The sequence below is a fragment of the Bubalus bubalis genome, chromosome 1, assembly GCF_019923935.1.
Source record: "Bubalus bubalis isolate 160015118507 breed Murrah chromosome 1, NDDB_SH_1, whole genome shotgun sequence".
Taxonomy (NCBI): Eukaryota; Metazoa; Chordata; class Mammalia; order Artiodactyla; family Bovidae; genus Bubalus; species Bubalus bubalis.
The window spans coordinates 181,037,113-181,056,523 of record NC_059157.1 but is presented as its reverse complement, the minus strand read 5'-3'; the positions used below and the strand labels follow the sequence as shown (position 1 = coordinate 181,056,523).

Here is a 19,411-nt window from a genome sequence, read left to right as displayed (position 1 = left end):
TTCCTTGGTGGCTCAGACGGTAAAGAATCTGCCTGCAATGCAGGAGACCCAGGTTTGATCCCTGGGTGGGGAAGATCCCCTAGAGAAGGGCATGGCAACCCACTCAAGTATTCTTGCCTGGAGAATTCCATGGACAGAGGAGCCTGACAGGCTACAGTCCGTGGGGTCACAAAGAAATGGACACATCTGAATGACTAACATATATTATAGCCAAGGTCCTTTAAGAACCGTAAGCTGCACACTAAAGCCATGTCTCCACCTACTCACACAGAGGTCTAGGGCTGGAGCTTTGTAGCATGGAATCTATCATGGGGGTTGGTGGGTGGATTAGACTTTGCCTAAAGGTCTGGAACAAGGACAGGTAGCATCAATTTAAGATTTGGAATTACTCGGTCCCAACCCCAAGAGCTTATTACTGTTGGTACACCTCTCTGAGAGAAGAACAATGGCAGTGACCACCTAATTTGCATGGCCCTTTCAAAGCACTCAGCAGTTTCTCCTTTCAGGCAATATAGCCAAAATGCTTTGGTGTGAATGTTGGCCTCACCATCTTCTTAAAGTTGTCTCACCTTGTTGGGTCTCAATTTCTTCATGAGTACTATGGAGATAATAGTGGTTCCTTGCTCTTAGCTGGTTGTGGGAACTAAATAAGATAATATTAATCAAGTGCTAAGAATGATGCCCATCTCACAGGAAATGCATGATACAAGTCCTCATCCTTATATTCTACTAGAGAATACAAAGGCATGGACTGATACCCTGTGTGTTTCTTTTTGTAATGTGATTTTTATTTATTTTTGGCTGTGCTGGTCTTCGTTGCTGTGTGGGCTTTTTCTCTAGTTTTGGGGCAAATGGAGGCTGCTCTCTAGTTGCAATGCACAGACTTCTCTTTGCAGTGGCTTCTTTTGTTGCGGAGCGCACAGGCTCTAGAGTGCAGGCTCAGTAGTTGAGGCACACAGGCTTCGTTGCTCCACGGAATATGGGATCCTCCCAGATCAGGGATCCAATCTGTGTTTCCTGCATTGGCAGGTGGATTCTTTACCACTGAGCCACCAGGGAAGCCCTCCTGTTTTTAACAGGTGTAGAAGTAGGAGCCAGAAGTTCAATGACTTGCCTACGATCCCACAATAATTGAAAATTAAAAGAGAAGCCATACTCCTGAGTATATGAAACAGGCCTGGACCAGTCTGGATCCCCACAGAAACGCATGACCCCTTCCCCAGCCCCCAGGCGCATCAGAGCCTGGATCTATGGCAACCGCCAGACACAGAGGCAGTGAGGAGCCGGTCAAGTGGGGGCATGAGCAACACAAACCCCATCCCGCCCCTGCCAGGCTGCCAGATACCCCAACAGGAAATCTCACCGACCTGCTGGTTCCATGTAAGCCCAGCACTCACAGTCACAGTCACATATAGAGAGAGTTAGGTCTCCCTCAAAAATAAAGACCATGGAAATATCTGAGATCTGGCTTTTATAACTTCTGATCTTTAGGGAATGAAAATTAAATTTGACACAACTTTGACAGTGGACACCACAGAAGCACTTGTTTGCAAAGCTCACTTTCATCTTTGCATGACACAGTAACAGTAAAAGAAAAAACAGAATACATAATTGAGTGAGCACTTGTATCATCCAGTTATTAAGAGAGATAGAAAAGCATATACACACACTCTACAGCTTTAGCAAGCACCTGCTCTTAAAGTAATCCTCCTGCACCTAAGATCCAGGGAGACCTGGAAGCCCTGAAGCCTCTCCTGAAACACCACGGTGACAAAGTAGGGAGGGGCCTATACAGACATTCCAGTAATCAGCTATTCTGGAGTCCCTGTGACATTAGTTATTCCATTAATCACAGGAGACAAGAAAGATAAAAGGAGACACATATATGGGGCAGGAGGAGAAAAGGAAATATACTCCTCACATTCTTTAAAAAAAAAAAAAAAAGACTGGAAGAAATACAGCAGTGGGTTGAGTGATTCCCATTGGGTGGTGAGATTGTGGGTGTTCAGTTTGGATCTTCCTTCTCTAGGTATCCTCCGGATTTGTAAGAATCTATTTTATAATGGAAATTGAAGAAAGCACTCTCCTTAAAAGAAAAATCAGTATCCATTGGGCACCAGCTGTAAAGGTCTGTTCTGCAGAGCCTGTGTCTCTAGCATCATCACTTAGGGAGCTGTGTGATCACTAGGTTTGTTTCTATCCTATGTGCCAACTGTGAACTGAACAGCACTTTTCCTGGTACTTAGTTGAAGAGATCTGAACCTTAGAAAGTGAGAGCTTGCCATTACAAGAACAGGTAGGACGTATAAAGACATGGGTGAACATCTTTTCTTTGTCGGTAAAGAGATGTAGCCAAACCCTGTATCTCATTGGTACCAAAGGAATGACTGAAAATGAGCCATATTGTCAGATTCCTCCTCTTACCCAAACAGGGCCCAGCTGGCAAGGTCCCCAGGTACCTGAGTCAGAACTAAGGTGGGCAGATTTGGCCCTCAGTTTATAATATGCAAGACCAAGGGGGAAGCGAAAAAACAGGGTCTTGGGGAGGTACCTAATCAAAGAGTCAGAAGAGTGAGTTGGTATAGCTGGAGGAGGTAAAGCTGGGTAGCCAAGGATGAAGCTGAGGATGGGAGAAAGTTCTGTGAGGAAAGGGGATCCACAGTAGTATCTATCTGTAAACATCAATGGGGAGAGGAGAACCACTGAGTATGCCAGTGAGGCCTGATGGGGTGGTTTGTAAACTCTTTTGAGCTTGTCAGAGTGAGCACTGATTCAAAAGTGAACTGCAACTGTGTTTCTGTGAGCATCTGAAAAGCACTCCAAGTTCCTGGGCTGACAGTCTGTTTTCACAGCCCTGTTGTTGCCCATCTCAATCTGATGGCCTGCAAATCGAAAGGGATTTCTATCCCCCGAGGAAATGTGTGTGTTGCTATTACCATATTACTGTGATGGCTTTAAAAAAGGATGCTATTCCCTTGACACCAGATGTGTGACAAGCTCAGTAAAAATTCTTGAGTTTTTACTGCCTTTGCTAAGGAAGTAATTCTTTGCAGCCAAAGATGGAGAAGCTCTATACAGTCAGCAAAAACAAGACTGGGAGCTGACTGGCTCAGATCATGAACTCCTTATTGCAAAATTCAGACTTAAATTGAAGAAAGTAGGGGAAACCACTAGACCATTCAGGTGTGACCTAAATCAAATCCCTTACAATTATACAGTGGAAATGACAAGTAGATTCAAGGGATTAGATCTGATAGACAGAGTGCCTGAAGAACTATGAATGGAGGTTCGTGACATTGTACAGGAGGCAGTGATCAAGACCATCCCTGAGAAAAAGAAACACAAAATGGTTGTCTGAAGAGGCCTTACAAATAGCTGAGAAAAGAAGAGAAGCTAAAGGCAAAGGAGAAAAGGAAAGATATACCCATTTGAATGCAGAGTTCCAATAATAGCAAGGGGAGATAAGAAAGTCTTCCTCAGTGATCAATGCAAAGAAGTAGAGGAAAGCAATAGAATGGGAAAGACTACAGATCTCTTCAAGAAAATTACAGATACCAAGGGAACATTTCATGCAAAGATGGAACAGTAAAGGACAGAAATGTTATGAACCTGTCAGAAGCAGAAGATATTAAGAAGAGGTGGCAAGAATACACAGAAGAATTATACAAAAAACTATCTTCATGACCCAGATAACCACGATGGTATGATCACTCACCTAGAGTCAGACATCCTAGAATGAGAAGTCAAGTGGGCCTTAGGAAACATCACTATGAACAAAGCTAGTGGAGGTGATGGAATTCCAGTTGAGCTCTTTCAAATCCTAAAGATGATGCTGTGAAAGTGCTGCACTCAATATGCCAGCAAATCTGGAAAACTCAGCAGTGGTCACAAGACTGGAAAAGGTCTGTTTTCATTCCAGTCCCAAAGAAAGGCATTGCCAAAGAATTGCCACACAATTGCACTCATCTCACATGCTAGCAAAGAAATGCTCAAAATTCTCCAAACCAGGCTTCAACAGTATGTGAACGTAAAAATTCCAGATGTTCAAGCTGGATTTAGAAAAGGCTGAGGAAGCAGAGATCAAATTGCCAACATCTCTTGGATCATAGAAAAATCAGGAGAGTTCCAGAAAAACATCTACTTAAGCTTTATTGGTTATGCTAAAGCATTTGACTGTGTGGATCACAACAAACTATGGAAAATTCTGAAAGAGATGGGAATACCAGACCCACCATACCTGCCTCCTGATAAATCTATATGCAGGTCAAGAAGCAACTCTTAGAACTGGACATGAAACAACAGACTGGGTCCAAATAGGGAAAGGAGTACGTCAAGGCTGTATATTGTCACCCTGCTTATTTAACTTATATGCAGAGTACATCATGTGAAATGCTGAGCTGGAAGAAGCACAAGCTGGAATCAAGATTGCCAGGAGAAATATCAATAACCTCAGATATGCAGATGACACCACCCTTACAGCAGAAAGCAAAGAGAAATTGAAGAGCCTCTTGATGAAAATGAAAGAGGAAAGTGAAAAAGTTGGCTTAAAGCTCAACATTCAGAAAACTTAAGATCATGGCATCTGGTCCCATCGCTCCATGGCAAATAGATGGGGAAACAATGGAAACAGTGACAGACTTGATTTTCTTAGGCTCCAAAATCACTGTAGATGATGACTGCAGCCATGAAATTAAAAGACGCTTGCTCCTTGGCAGAAAAGCTCTGACCAACCTAGAGTGTATATTAAAAATCAGAGACATTACTTTGCCAACAAAGGTCCATCTAGTCAAAGCTATGGTTTTTCCAGTAGTCATGTATGGATTTAAGAGTTGGACTAAAAGAAAACCGAGCACTGGAGAATTGATGCTTTTGAACTGTGGTGTTGGAGAAGACTCTTGAGAGTCCCTTGGACAGCCAGGAGATCAAACCAGTCAATCCTAAAGGAAATCAGTCCTGAATATTCATTGAAAGGACTGATGCTGAAGCTGAAACTCCAATACTTTGGCCACCTGATGCAAAGAACTGACTCCTTAGAAAAGACCCTGATGTTGGGAAAGATTGAAGGCAGAAGGAGAAGGGGACAACAGAAGATGAGATGGTTGAATGGCATCACCAACTCAATGAACATGAGTTTGAGCAAGCTCCAGGAGTTGGTAATGGACAGGGAAGCCTGCGTTCTGCAGTCCATGGGGTCACAGAGTCAGACATGACTGTGCAACTGAACTGAACAGAAAGAAGTAATAAACATCATCTCAAAGAGAGGGAAAAAAGATGTTTGCCAAATCTTGAAGATCTTGGCAGATACCAATAATATGATTTTTATAAGAAATTAGTTTCTCCAAATTGTGAGTAATGGATTTACAGATTGCCCAGATGGCTTAGTAAATAAGAGGTTGGAAACAGAACATAAATTATAAGCAAGAACATAAACATCAAGCCAAACTTTGAAAATAAGCAGAATAGAAACCTGAAGAGCATTAACAAATAGTAATTGCTCATAACCTTTTTTTAAAGCCTATTTATTTATTGGCCACACCACATAGCTTACAGGATCTTAATTCCCTGACCAGGGATCGAACCTGGGCCCCTGGTAGTGAGAATGCCAATTCCTAACCACTGGACCACCAGGAAATTCTCTGCTTATAATGTCTTCTTGGTTAGAAATGTTATTTGGTGTGGATGCCCCCAAATAGCAACTGAAAAGGCTTTTTTCCAACATGGTTTAATCTAGCAGGTATGAATTGAGTGGCTTCTGTGTGCCAGACACCATTCTAGGAGTCGGGGACACAACAGCAAACAAAACAGCCAAGTTCCTGCCCTGTGATGCTGACAGTCTATTAGGGAAAGATTAATAAATAGGAATAAATAAGCAAAACATATGGTGTGTTAGATGGGGATACATGCAATGAAGAAATCTAAGGCCTGAAAGGGGAGTAGATGTGTTGAAGGGTGGTGCTTCAGCTTGGAAAGGGGAGAAATGTGCCAGAGGCCCTGATTTCAGGAAAGGATTGGTTTCCAGAGTGGAGATGGGGGCTCCAGCCAGGCACCTTACTCCCTGGATCTCCTTTTCTCCAGTGATTGAGTGGTGCAGCCAGACCAGGATCATTGTCACCTCACAGCTGTGGTCAGTGGAGGCACTTTGGTATGCAACACAAGGGAAATTAAGAAAAAGGTTGGATTTCAACCTTGCAAAGTGATTCACCAAGTCATGTTCTCTTGTGCCAGGAAAACAAAGCCACACCTCACCCAGAGGGAGCTTCTGCTCTAGTGGGGCACTCCCATTAGTGGCCTCATTGGTGCCCCCTCTCCGGTGATGGCAGATGGGAGGGAAATGGGGAGAACTGTTTAACACTTTGAGGGTATTACAGACTTGTACAGTTCCCTCTTTAACATTCACCACTTTGTAGGCACTGTCATTTTTCAAGACCATTTTATAGGCTAAAAAATGGAAAATAAAGATTATATAATTCCAGTTTGAGGATTTAAACCCACGTCTGTCTGAGTCCAGAGTGTGTCACCTTTCACTCCACCTGGCCACGTTCTTACTAGCGCCTCACTCTTCACCCTTAAAAACCTTTCCCAGATGTAGATGCACTCAGCAAAATCCAGAATGTGGGTCTGACCACAGGAAAAGTTGTCTGGTTTGTTCAGTAGATTAATACAGGGAAAAGAGTGGGAAGGAAACCTATAAATTAAAAGTGACTTAAGAAACAACCAGTTTAAAAGCTTGGACCTCATTTAGACCTTTATTCGTATAAACTATTTTTTTTTTTTTTAAGAAACTGCTCTGCAGTTTTTTTATATGAGTTTATTTATTTTAATTGGAGGCTAATTACTTTACAATATTGTATTGGTTTTGCCATATATCAACATGAATCTGCCACAGGTGTACACGCATTCTCCTTCCTGAACCCCCGTCCCACCTCCCTCCCCATACCATCCCTCTGGGTCATCCCAGTGCACCAGCCCCGAGCATCCTGAAAAAATAAAAATAATTCTTCAATATTATCAAATACCTTGCTAGTGTTCAAATTCCTGAATGCATGTCATTGATTTTAAATAGTTTATATGGATTGACCGTATAAACTATTTAAAATCAATGACTGACAAACAACTAATCTCGAGAATATACAAGCAACTCCTACAGCTCAACTCCAGAAAAATAAATGACCCAATCAAAAAAATGGGCCAAAGAACTAAATAGACATTTCTCCAAAGAAGACATACAGATGGCTAACAAACACATGAAAAGATGCTCAACATCACTCATTATCAGAGAAATGCAAATCAAAACCACTATGAGGTACCATTTCACGCCAGTCAGAATGGCTGCGATCCAAAAGTCTACAAGTAATAAATGCTGGAGAGGGTGTGGAGAAAAGGGAACCCTCTTACACTGTTGGTGGGAATGCAAACTAGTACAGCCACTGTGGAGAACAGTGTGGAGATTCCTTAAAAAACTGGAAATAGAACTGCCTTATGATCCAGCAATCCCACTGCTGGGCATACACACTGAGGAAACCAGAAGGGAAAAAGACACGAGTACCCCAATGTTCATCGCAGCACTGTTTATAATAGCCAGGACATGGAAGCAACCTAGATGTCCATCAGCAGATGAATGGATAAGAAAGCTGTGGTACATATACACAATGGAGTATTACTCAGCCATTAAAAAGAATACATTTGAATCAGTTCTAATGAGGTGGATGAAACTGGAGCCTATTATACAGAGTGAAGTAAGCCAGAAAGAAAAACACCAATACAGTATACTAACGCATATATATGGAATTTAGAAAGATGGTAACAATAACCCTGTGTACGAGACAGCAAAAGAGACACTGATGTATAGAACAGTCTTATGGACACTGTGGGAGAGGGAGAGGGTGGGAAGATTTGGGAGAATGGCATTGAAACATGTAAAATATCATGTATGAAACGAGTTGCCAGTCCAGGTTCGATGCACGATACTGGATCCTTGGGGCTGGTGCACTGGGACGACCCAGAGGGATGGTGTGGGGAGGGAGGAGGGAGGAGGGTTCAGGATGGGGAACACATGTATACCTGTGGTGGATTCACTTTGATATTTGGCAAAACTAATACAATTATGTAAAGTTTAAAAATAAAATAAAATTAAAAAAAAATTAAAAATAAAAAAATAATAATAAAATAAAATCAATGACATGCATTCAGGAATTTGAATACTAGCAGGGTATTTGATAATATTGAAGAATTATTTTTATTTTTTCAGGTGTGATAAAAGAGTAATTTTTTAAATGAGTAAATTTAAAGGTACATGCTTACGTATTGCCAGAGGGAATGATATGATGCCTGAGTTTACTTTAGAGTAATGTATTTGAACTTGCACTGGTCATCTGTTTTACAAATGGTAATATACATGTTTCAAAGCCATGTTTCAAAGCTCTGAGACAACCCAGAGGGATAGGGTGGGGTGGGAGTGGAGAGGGGGGTTCAGATTGAGGAGAACACATGTATACCTGTGGCCGATTCATGTTGATGTATGGCAAAAAAGCATCACAATATTGTAAAGTAATTATTCTCTAATTAAAGTAATTAATTTTTTAAAAAGAATGATGTATTGGAGGGATCATAAATAAGTAAGACTGACCATGTGTTGATCACCATTGTAGCAGTTTGTTATACTATTCTCTTTAGTTCTGTATATGCTTAAATTTTTCCACAATAAAAAGTCAAACCAAACACCCCTGCCATGGTGAATGTGGAATTGGTTGCACTGACCACCTGCCAGAGCTGGCTAAATGTTGGACTTCCTCCCCATGGTATACTACCCTGTCTTGGGGCTGTGACTTTTCTGCAACCAGCTCATGGGTCATCTCACCCAAGGAACAAGGGGGTGATGTGGTATAATGAAAAGAAGTCTGGCCTTACTTTTAGGAGCTGCAGACCTAGAGCAAAGCCCTTCACCTTGCTGAGCCTTGGGGAGTTGTGATGATCAAATGGAATAGCATTAAACAATAGAATAATATCAACCCTGAAGATCCCTCCCAAGAAGATGGGCTCTCAAATTCCTAGTCAGCTTAGACCCAGCAATTAATGAATAGGGGGAGAAGTGGTCTCTATAAGGGGAGTGACTCACATTTTCTGGATCTTCTTTTTCCCACTTTAGACCATTCCCCCTGAGAGAAGGAGCCCGTCTTGTGCTTCTCTGTGTTCCCAAGATAGTAAGGTGGGAAGAACATGGCTTTGGCATCAGAAAGTCCTGGGTTTTAATTCTATATCTATCACTTACCTACCACAGAGCCATTGGCAAAGCTTTTAATCTTATCTGTGAAATAGCCATAATGAAGCCCACCTAGAAGATTTAACAGAAGACAATCAATGCCCAGTGCATAGTTGGTGCTCGGGAAGTGTTAGTTTCCCACTGCCCTCAGGTGCTTTCTTGATAGTGAATGAACAAGTGTAACTAGATGTGTCTGTGAATGTGGGCGCCTCAGCAGCAGAGTCACCAGGTACAGCCACACAGGCTTGTCACTGCACAAGAGCACCTGGCTGGGCTCAGCTGTTCACCCGAGTGCAGGACATCTGCCTGAAGGAAGAGTGTCTTTGTCCACTTTGCACAGAGCTGCTGAGTGAGTGCTCTGTGTTCCTGCTCAGAAGGGAAATGCCAGTCACCTAGAGGAAGGGGTTTGTTTTTATAATGCATGACTCCAACTAGCGCCAAGAGTCAAGAGGAAAAATAACTCCAGTTCATATTGTCAGAGCACTGGGCCTTCTTTGAAACGAACCACATTTTGAGACCATGTTAAGATTTTTTGTTGGTTATTCAGGTTCTCTAGCTTGGGCGTTATGGTACCAGGGTCATTAAAAATACAGAAGCATGGAAGTGCTAGTTGGTGTGGGGAGGGAGGAGGGAGGAGGGTTCAGGATGGGGAACACATGTATACCTGTGGCGGATTCATTTTGATATTTGGCAAAACTAATACAATTATGTAAAGTTTAAAAAATAAAATTAAATTAAAATAAAAAAAATAAAAAAAAAAAAAGACAGAAGCATGGAAGTGCTAGTTTTCCAAATGGGCTGTCTGAGGAAGGTGGCCACCGTGGGCCTGGCTGCATGTTAGGCAGTCCTCAAGGCCACCCTCCAGATACAGTCAACTCTGCATCCCAGGTGGATGCCCGGTGAATCTTAACTAGTGATAGGAGTCCTCCTGGCAAATGTCCATCGGCAGAAGGGCCCCTAGGGCTGTTGCTTCCTTTGAACCATTTAAAGAGGTGCTGCCTCTCCAAAGAGGTGTCAGGGTCAGCTCTGGGTGAGCACACACATCTCTGCCCCACCACACTACTTCATCTCAGAAGCTCAGGAGCAGGGATCCCACCCTTCTAAAAGGAAAGAGCAGAGGCCAGGCCTACTGCTGTAGATGTGTTTGGGGTGGAGATCAAAATGATTCTAAAGTCTGTCAGGACAAGCAAAGGCAAAGAGCCAAGAAAGTTATGAAAAGAAGAGCAGTGAGGTTCAGTGAAGGAAGAAGGGAAGGCAAGAGGGAGGCGGGCGTAACAGGTGGACAGCATGAAGTCCAGATATACATCATTTTTTTCTAAATGTTTAACTGATTGTCCCAGTACTATTTGTTGAAATTCCTCCTTTCTATTCTTTCCCCAAACCACCTTTGTAGACTCATTTTTTTAACTTTGGGGGATTTTCAGTTTAGTTCCATTCATCTGTCTGCTCTCTAGTTGGCATCTAGGAACATTTAGTGGTCCAGAGGGGATTTGGAACCACATTCAGAACTGAAGCTAGATGTATGCTTCCCTAAATGGGGATTGCTATCATTTTGCATTTGGGAGCCTAACATCATGAGGTGATGTGTATGTAATAGAGGATCAATCATTTGTGCCTAAGATCATGCCATGACTCCTGACCACGAGGGAATAAAGGGATGTTGGTACCAAAATCTCTGAGCTCATCACTTGTAGTTAAAAATCTGGTAGAGCTCAATAAAAGTCCCTATAATTTGATCAGTTTTTCCTTTTTCTACAATTAACACAACCGTGTGAGCTCCTGCTACCTGCTAAGTCGCTTCAGTCGTGTCCGACTCTGTGTGACCCCATAGACGGCAGCCCACCAGGCTCCCCCATCCCTGGGATTCTCCAAGCAAGAACACTGGAATGGGTTGCCATTTCCTTCTCCAATGCATAAAAATAAAAAGTGAAAAGGAAGTCACTCAGTCACATCCAACTCTGAGCGACCCCATGGACTGCAGCCTTCCAGGCTTCTCCATCCATGGGATTTTCCAGACAAGAGTACTGGAGTTGGGTGCCATTGCCTTCTCCTACTGCATGCTTACTGTCTGCAGTGCCCAGACTGAGTCAGCAGGTGTCTTCTTCCCTCTATGGCCCTGTGAGAAGAAGAGGGATTCTGGTTTCTACTCAAGCAAGTAAGAACAGTGTTACCAGTATTTCCAGGCATAGAGCAGTGGTTGGTTTTTCCTAATCCTGCCCTACCCTCCTCACCTCCTGCTGTCAGGCTGTCTCACAATAGCACAGAGAGCCAGTCCACGCTTGCAGAGCAGTGGACAGAGGAAGCCACAGTGTGTTTTAGTGCCCAAGACTGTAGCAGGGCACATGTAACGTAGGACTGAATGCCGAACACCACTCTGCACCTACTATGCCACAGGTTCCCGAAATAGTCAGGGGATGGGAGGAAGGAAGAAAGAAGGGTGGTGGTTAGAGATGATCTAAGACCTCACTTTCTAGTCTCACTGTGTTAAACCCATACCTCTGTTTTAACCCTTGTCAGATTTTGAGGCTGTTTGTTTATTTATTTACCTATATGTCCCCTACCTACCCTCCTTGAGCTGCCTAAGAGTGTCATGACTGTTTTAACCATTTTCATAATCTAGTCTGTTGTCCAGAGTATATTAGGTAGTAAATAAGTGTTTGAAAATGTATTAAGTGAGAGAATCTTGGAGTATATATGACAACACTATTAATAGTATTTTGTGGGTGGAAAAAAAAAAACATTATTCAATCTAAGCACATTGTGCGGGGGCAGGAAAGCATCTCCTTTTAAAAAATTAACAGCCCCACTGTTGCCTGATGTCTTGGAACATGTTCCAGGTCTGTGTAATTAAAACCAGAGAAGGAATCTGGGAAATGAGGTTGGGCTCTTTGCTGAGGAAGATAAATATTCTCTAAGCAGGTGACGTGTGAGTTCATCAATGCCTAGAGCCCGTGACAGCCTAGCAGTGACTGGCAGAGCTTTTCTGGGTCTTGTCTCTGTAGACAGGATCACAAGGCCTCACAGAAAAGCTCCAGGGAAAAAAGAGGAGGAAAATGCTGGAAGTGGTGGAAGCTCTTCTTCCAATCGCTCCCTCACTCTGCAGCTTCAAGTCTGGGCAGCTGTGCTAACCACATAGGGAGATTTTATTTTCCCTTTCCTTTGCTTGGTTACCCTCCATTTTTATTTATTGTTGTCTTTTAAAGCAAAGATAAAATTCAAATAATGCTTATCACAGCTCACAAGCACAGGAAGTGAAGATCCTGGGCCCTCTGTTCAACCCCACCAAAAACTACACACACAGCGGCAGTAATCTCAAAATCTCTGAGAGAGAGTGGTTAATTTCTAATTAAACATGCTTCCAGGCTGTGACCTATTACCTTTTCTGGGAGAAGGTTATAGGGCAGTGTGTGGTTCCATTCCCTCCACAGAAAGAAGATTAAAGTTCCCCATAAAAAGGAACTTGATGCTGGGGGAGATGCAATTTGGGTTTCTTTTTCTTTCCATCCTTTGTACCTGGAACTTTTGCTTTGAAAAGAAACAATCACAACAATGGCAAGGAGAGAAAGGAACATTAATAATGTCATAAACACAGCTATTTGCCTGCCCTGAAAAGTGTTGGGTACACACAATTCTTTTCATGAAGACAAGAGATCCAACCAGTCCATCCTCAAGGAGATCAGTCCTGGGTGTTCACTGGAAGGACTGATGCTGAAGCTGAAACTCCAATACTTTGGCCACCTCATGCAAAGAGTTGACTCATGGAAAAGACCCTGATGCTGGGAGGGATTGGGGGCAAGAGGAGAAGGGGACGACAGAGGATGAAATGGCTGGATGGCATCACCGACTCAATGGACATGACTTTGGGTAAACTCCGGGAGTTGGTGATGGACAGGGAGGCCTGGCATGCTACGATTCATGGGGTCGCAAAGAGTCGGACACGACTGAGCAACTGAACTGAACTGAACTGAAGTTGCCTTTTGATGAGAAACTTTCTCTTGGCCAGCTCCACTTCCCTGCCTTGCCACGTGTGTATCTGTGTTGCTCTGGAGAGCAGCTGGGCCAGGAGACCCCACAGGGATATGGGAGGCGGGGGCGGGGTGCAGTGGGGAAGGAAGCTGACTTCTAAGCTTAAAGTCTCTGTCAGGAAAGGTTAGTCAGGGGAAACCATGTCCAAGTGCAAGAGTGTGTGAGAGAGAGAGGGACAAAGAGACAGATGTTATATTGATATGTGGCTTATAGTTAGTTTTCTTGGAAAAGTTCTTTTCTAGAATGACATTGGTGAAAACCTTGGGCAGTAGAACCACCTGGTTTTATAGGAAAGTATCTCATCAGATAGAGTAGACCTTGTGTTTTTCTTTTTTGCTGTTGTTGCTGTGGCTTTTGCTAAGATTAAATACAGTACTGTGTCTTCCAACTACATTTAGCCCATTCTAGAGAATGGAGCTTGCTTTGTGGACTGGATTCTGAATCATGCTTTCTCTGCTGACAGGTTGCTTCTGTTTTTTAAATGTATTCAGTTTATTAAAAGTAATAAACAAATAACTTTATAACATATCAGGCTGGGTAAAGAAACGGATCCCTGAAAAGTATGATATTTGTAATTCACTTCAAAATAGCAAAACATTAGAGGTGAGAAGTAGACAACGTAACATATCAGGCAAGGGGAATAAAAGAGATCCCTAAAAAGCAGTTATCATTATACAGTGTTCGGAAATTTACCTCATAGCAATGCAAGAAAGGAGGGAAGTGGGTGGGGGATTAGATAAGCAGGACTGGCCAGGAGTTGATACTTGTTGGCACATGGAAGTTTCCTAATACTCTTTTGCCTACTTTTACATAGATTTATGTTTATCTGTGATAAAAGGTAAAAAGTTGTACCCATATCCCTTAGTCCGAAGATATGGAAGCAATCACAGGAAAAGAAATCAGGCTGCAGGCTACCAAGACATTTTACTAAGAAAGATACTGACATTCACTGTGGGTGGTTGCCTTATTTGGGGATACTGACTGTCATCAAATGTCTCAGTACTGAAAAAAATAATGCTGGAATAAAAAAACTCCTGGTTATGGATTTGATCCAGACTTAATAGGTCTCTCCCAGTGCTGAATATTTTATGAGGCAATTTACCATCCTAATGAAACATTCCTCTGATGGAACATTCTAATAGAGGCAGAGAAACCAGACAAATGACTCTCTTTCCTAAAACCAACAACAAAACATCCAGTGCAGACTGCAGTGTGGATTAAACAGTCAAAATATTGCCTTTCTTCATCTGTTAGAACCCCCTGGGAGCAGAAGACATGTGGAATCTTCCCTTAGCTGCTATATCAGTGCCATTTATAGACTGCAAGCTACATATCCACAGAGCCCCCCAGGGACCCATATTGATTATCATTTCTTTCTCTTCTGGTTTCCCTAGAAGCATGGCCCCCTGTGTTCCATGATGCACGCATTTCCCTGGGGACAAACCTAATTAAATCTCAAGAATTAGAGGAAGGAATCTTATTAATACTTGTCAGGGGAATTCTGGTGATGGAGGGTAGGGAAGTCTGAAGAACAGAGAGCCCAGACTAGAAGTCAGTTTGTGTTACAAATACATACTGAAACATGTGGCTGAGGCCCTTGAATTGATCTGCCTAGATAAGTCAGAATCTTTAGAGGGGGCTGAGGTGTCCAATTTGCTACTGAAATAGCCATTTTTTATATTGGGAAGGCAGTGTATAAGAGGAAAATGGTTTCTCCCCTGAATCATCTCATGTTTTAGAGGTTTGAGGATGCCACAGATCCAACCTAGGTTAGAGAGTCACTAGGAGTAATTCTGTCTAAGGGGGATGCTGAATATCTGGAGACATCTCTGTGCGACTCCCACTGTAGCCATGCCAAAAGCTGACAAGAGAGAGCTTCTTGGAATCCAGGTACCAAATGTGAATCAATACATCTCATTCCCACCAGCTCTGGAGGATGGTTACCACGTTCAGCAAACAGGAAATGATGAAAGAGTTGGAATATGTGGCAAAAGATACCAATAGTGAGGCCCAGAGACCAGAGACCTCCATCGCAACTTGGACACTCCCTAGAGGTGGGCAGATGCAGCAGGGCTAGAACAAGATCCTTCTGGTACATGGTCATCAGCCTGTTTGGGAAATGCTTTTGGCCCCAGAATTAAATATACAGCCAGGTTCTGGTGTGTTTCAATACTTTCTAAAGATGGGGGAGGAGGAGGAACTAACCTTAAAGCCCTTCAATTATAGCCTTTATCAAGCATCTAGATTCAGTCTTCTTCCTGTCCTTTCCGCTAATTGGTCACATTGCACCAGCATGTTCCTCTAACCAAGGAACCACTAGGGAAGTGGGTGACCATTAGTGTCATGTTCATGAACTATCTCAGGCAGATAAATTGGGAGAAGGGAGTCTATCCCCTGTAGTGCTCCAAGTGCCAGAGCATTTGTCATAAAACCAGACCACCTCCTCGGTTCCTGACACTAACCCATCAAGACCTCATCCAAGGTAAGGTTAGAATAACTGCATGAGCCATGATGGCAAAGCCCTAGGGATTTCTGTCTGTGTGCAACACCTCTCTTTGCAGGGTGAGGTCCTCTTCTCTGGGAGCCTGTGGCTTATTTACATTGCCTCTAATTCTGTGATGAATGTTCTAGACCTGTACCTTCCTGTATGGTAAGACAATATGTGGCAATTAAATTTAAATTTTAATTAATCAAAAACTCAACTCCCAAGTAGTACTAGCTACATTTCAAGTGTTCAATAGCCATATTATGTTTAGTGGCTACCATATTGGACAACACAGATTGGCTACCATATTGGACAGTACCAATAAAGGACATTTTCATTATGGTGGAGAGTTCTTGTGGCTAGCACTGCACTATACCATGGATCAGCAAACTATGGCTCGTGGGCCCAGTTCAATCCTCCTCCTATGATAGCAGATGAAGTTTTATTGAATGACCGTCATACCCATTCTTTTATATATCATCTATTGCTACTTCCACACTATATGGGCTCGGTTGACTGGTTTGCAGCAGAGACCATTTGGTCCACAAAGTCCAAAAATTTACTGTCTAGACCTCTATAGAAAATGTTTTCCAACCCTACTATATACCCTTTTCCCAGAAAAATGTACATGGCTGCATAAAAATTTTATACCTAATCTTAGGACCCCCTTACTTCCATCCATGTAAACCAAGCTCAGCTTACAAATTTCTTTACTAGTTCCATTTTTCTAGACTTTTCAGGCCTCAGTTTCACACAACTGATATCTACAAATGCTAGATTTATATGACTTCAAAAGATTTAAAAAATCTTAAATAACTAATGTCACCAGAGAGTTTACGGTTATGCTAAACTGTATGTACACTTTCATAAAGTATCACTGACAAGCTTACCATCACTTAAGAATCAGACCATTGGCTCTGCTGAATATAAACCCCCTTCCTACTGTTCTTTATTGGAGTATAATTGCTTTACAATGTTGTTTTAGTTTGCACTGTACAACAAAATGTATCAGTTATAAGTATACATTTATCCCCTCCCTCTTGGGTCTCCCTGCCACCCTGCTCCCATCCCACCCGTCTAGGTCATCATGGAACACTGAGCTAGAGCTTCCTGTGCTCTACAGCAGTTTCCCACTAACTTTCTGGTTTACACATGGTAGTCTATATATGTCAATCCTAATCTCTCAATTCCTCCCACCTTTCCCTTCCCTGCCCCGCACCCCGTGTCCAAATGTCCATTCAGTATGTCTGTGTTTCTGTTCCTGCTCTGGAAATAGGCTCATCTGTATCATTTTTCTAGACTCCATATATATGTGTTAATATATGATATATGTTTTTCTCTTTCTGACTTACTTCACTCTGTGTGACAGACTCTCGGTTCATCCACAGCTCTACAAATGACCCAATACATGTAAAAGAATGAAATTAGAACACTACCTAATACCATACACAAAAATAAACTCAAAATAGATTAAAGACCTAATATAAGACTGGACACTGTAAAACTCTTAGAGGAAAACATAGGAAAGATACTCTTTGACATAAACCACAGCAAGATCTTTTTTGAGTAATGAAAATAAAAACAAAAATAAACAAATGGGACCTAATTAAACTTAAAAGGTTTTGCACAGCAAAGGAAACCATAAGCAAGATGAAAAGACAGTTCACAGAATGGGAGAAAATATTTGCAAACGAAGCAATAGACAGAGGAATAGTCTCCAAAATATACAAACAGCTCATGGAGCTCCATATCAAAAACAAATAACCCAATCAAAAAATGGAAGGAGGACCTAAATAGAAACTTCTCCAAAGAAGACATATGGATGGCCAAGAGGCACGTGAAACGATGCTCTACAGCACTAATTATTAGAGAAATGCAAATCAAAACTACTACTTGTAACTCTTTTTCTGAGATTATTTTTCATACAAAGTTAAAAGCACATTGTATTTCCTTCCTTGCCGGGGTCCAGCCCCAGCTGATCCAGGGTATTCGAAGGAGAGACGGCGTAGGCGAGGGTCAGGAAACAACTGCTTAATTAAACGTTAATTAAGGATATAAAGAGTAATAGAATGAGGATAGCTCAGTAGGAAAATTCAGTGGAGAAAAGAGGCTGAGTAGCTTGGTTTACGCGGGGGACCAATAAAACTTCAAGACAAGAAGTTTGCACCACTTATGTAGGCCACAGGCGTCCTTCCGTTCTCCCGAAGGAGAGGAGACACTGAGGCCTCCCCGGTCGGATCTTAGAAGCCCAGGCATAATTAGTAAGCATGGTGGGTTCCGCGCTCCAGATGGAGACTCAACCAGAGTGAGAGAGAGAGAGACATGGGGAGACCAGTATTTCGAGAAACTGATCCCAATTCTTTATTTTCCATGGTCTACTTTTATACACTGAGATGTTATGCAAAAGTCACACGGGGTCAGCAGTCCTGACTTTTATCAAAGTCAGGTGCTTCATACAAAAGTATACAGAGGTCTTAGGGGTGTTACATCATCTTCTGGCCAGGGGGCCTGCTGACAATTTACGACCCTCTCCTTGTGACAGCGGTCAGTCAACCAGGACACTTATTTCTCCAGGGGTGATTATTCTTAAAACAGACGCCACCCAAATAAAGTTACATTCCTATAGGGTGAGGGTGTAGTGGGTTTTAGTTAAGGAAAGAATTTACTTAGCCTAAGGTCTAACGTGATTTATATCAAAGGTTAATGCTTATTTCTTCTATATATTTATTGATGTGTGTAAGGGCGGGGGATATGGAGACTTAGCAACAAACATTGGCTCAACAAATGAAAAACCCTTCACCAATACAATTTCTAATCAGCCCACTATACTTATACTAATGGTTTTCTAACTTTTCTAAAGAACCTGTTTTTAGAAGGTTTAAAGCTTCTCGTGCCTCTCACGGTTGGGAGGCTGTGAGCAATCACATGTGGCCGGACAAGCCTGTCAGGCAGGCTAGAGAACCTTCAGAGGAGTTTGTAGGTTGAAACACTCCTATCACGCCCAGGAGTTTTTATTAACTGGAGCTCTAAGTTAACTCCTTCTCCGAAAGAGGTGGTGGGGGACAGCCCCCCGTAAAGTCAGAGGTGTAGGTGAGAGCACAAAGTAGTAAAGTAGGCAGGCTCTGGTTATGGGGGTAGATGCTCGAGGATTTCCAGGGGGACTCCTGAGGCTCGATCCCGCCTTTGCGTATGTCGAGCCTCCTTCATCATGACCTTTGCCATGGGCGGAGTGCCTCACGCCGGCCCCCAACACTTCCTGACCACTTGCCCAGTCCACATCTCTTCAAGAGAGATAAGCTTCATCTAAATTATTTCATCTGATTGATAATTGTCATTTATAACTTTATGGCTACTTCTGTCTCGGGTATTCCTTTGGAAAAGCTGTATGGATTCATTACATATTCTAATATATTGTCTATTGATTATAAGATAAAGTCAAGCACATATCTGCTGATACTTTTTCAGTTGACCTGTCTTTATACTTAGAAATATCTCTTAATACCTGCAGGGCAGGAGACCTGTGTTCAGTCCTTGAGTTGGGAAGATCCCCTGGAGAAGGAAATGGCAACCCACTCCAGTACTCTTGCCTGGAGAATTCCATGCACAGAGGAGCCTGGCAGGCTTTAGTCTATGGGATTACA

At 42.5% G+C, this 19,411-nt stretch overlaps 1 protein-coding gene and 1 non-coding gene across 6 annotated transcripts in view; one reads left to right on the top strand and one right to left on the bottom strand.

The window, feature by feature from the left end:
• TMEM108 (transmembrane protein 108) overlaps positions 1-19,411 on the top strand; it is a 406,452-nt gene that overhangs the window by 321,415 nt on the left and 65,626 nt on the right. The gene's annotated exons all lie outside the window — the stretch shown is intronic.
• TRNAE-CUC lies at positions 5,559-5,631 on the bottom strand. Its single transcript has one exon. It is a non-coding gene; the product is annotated as a tRNA-Glu (tRNA).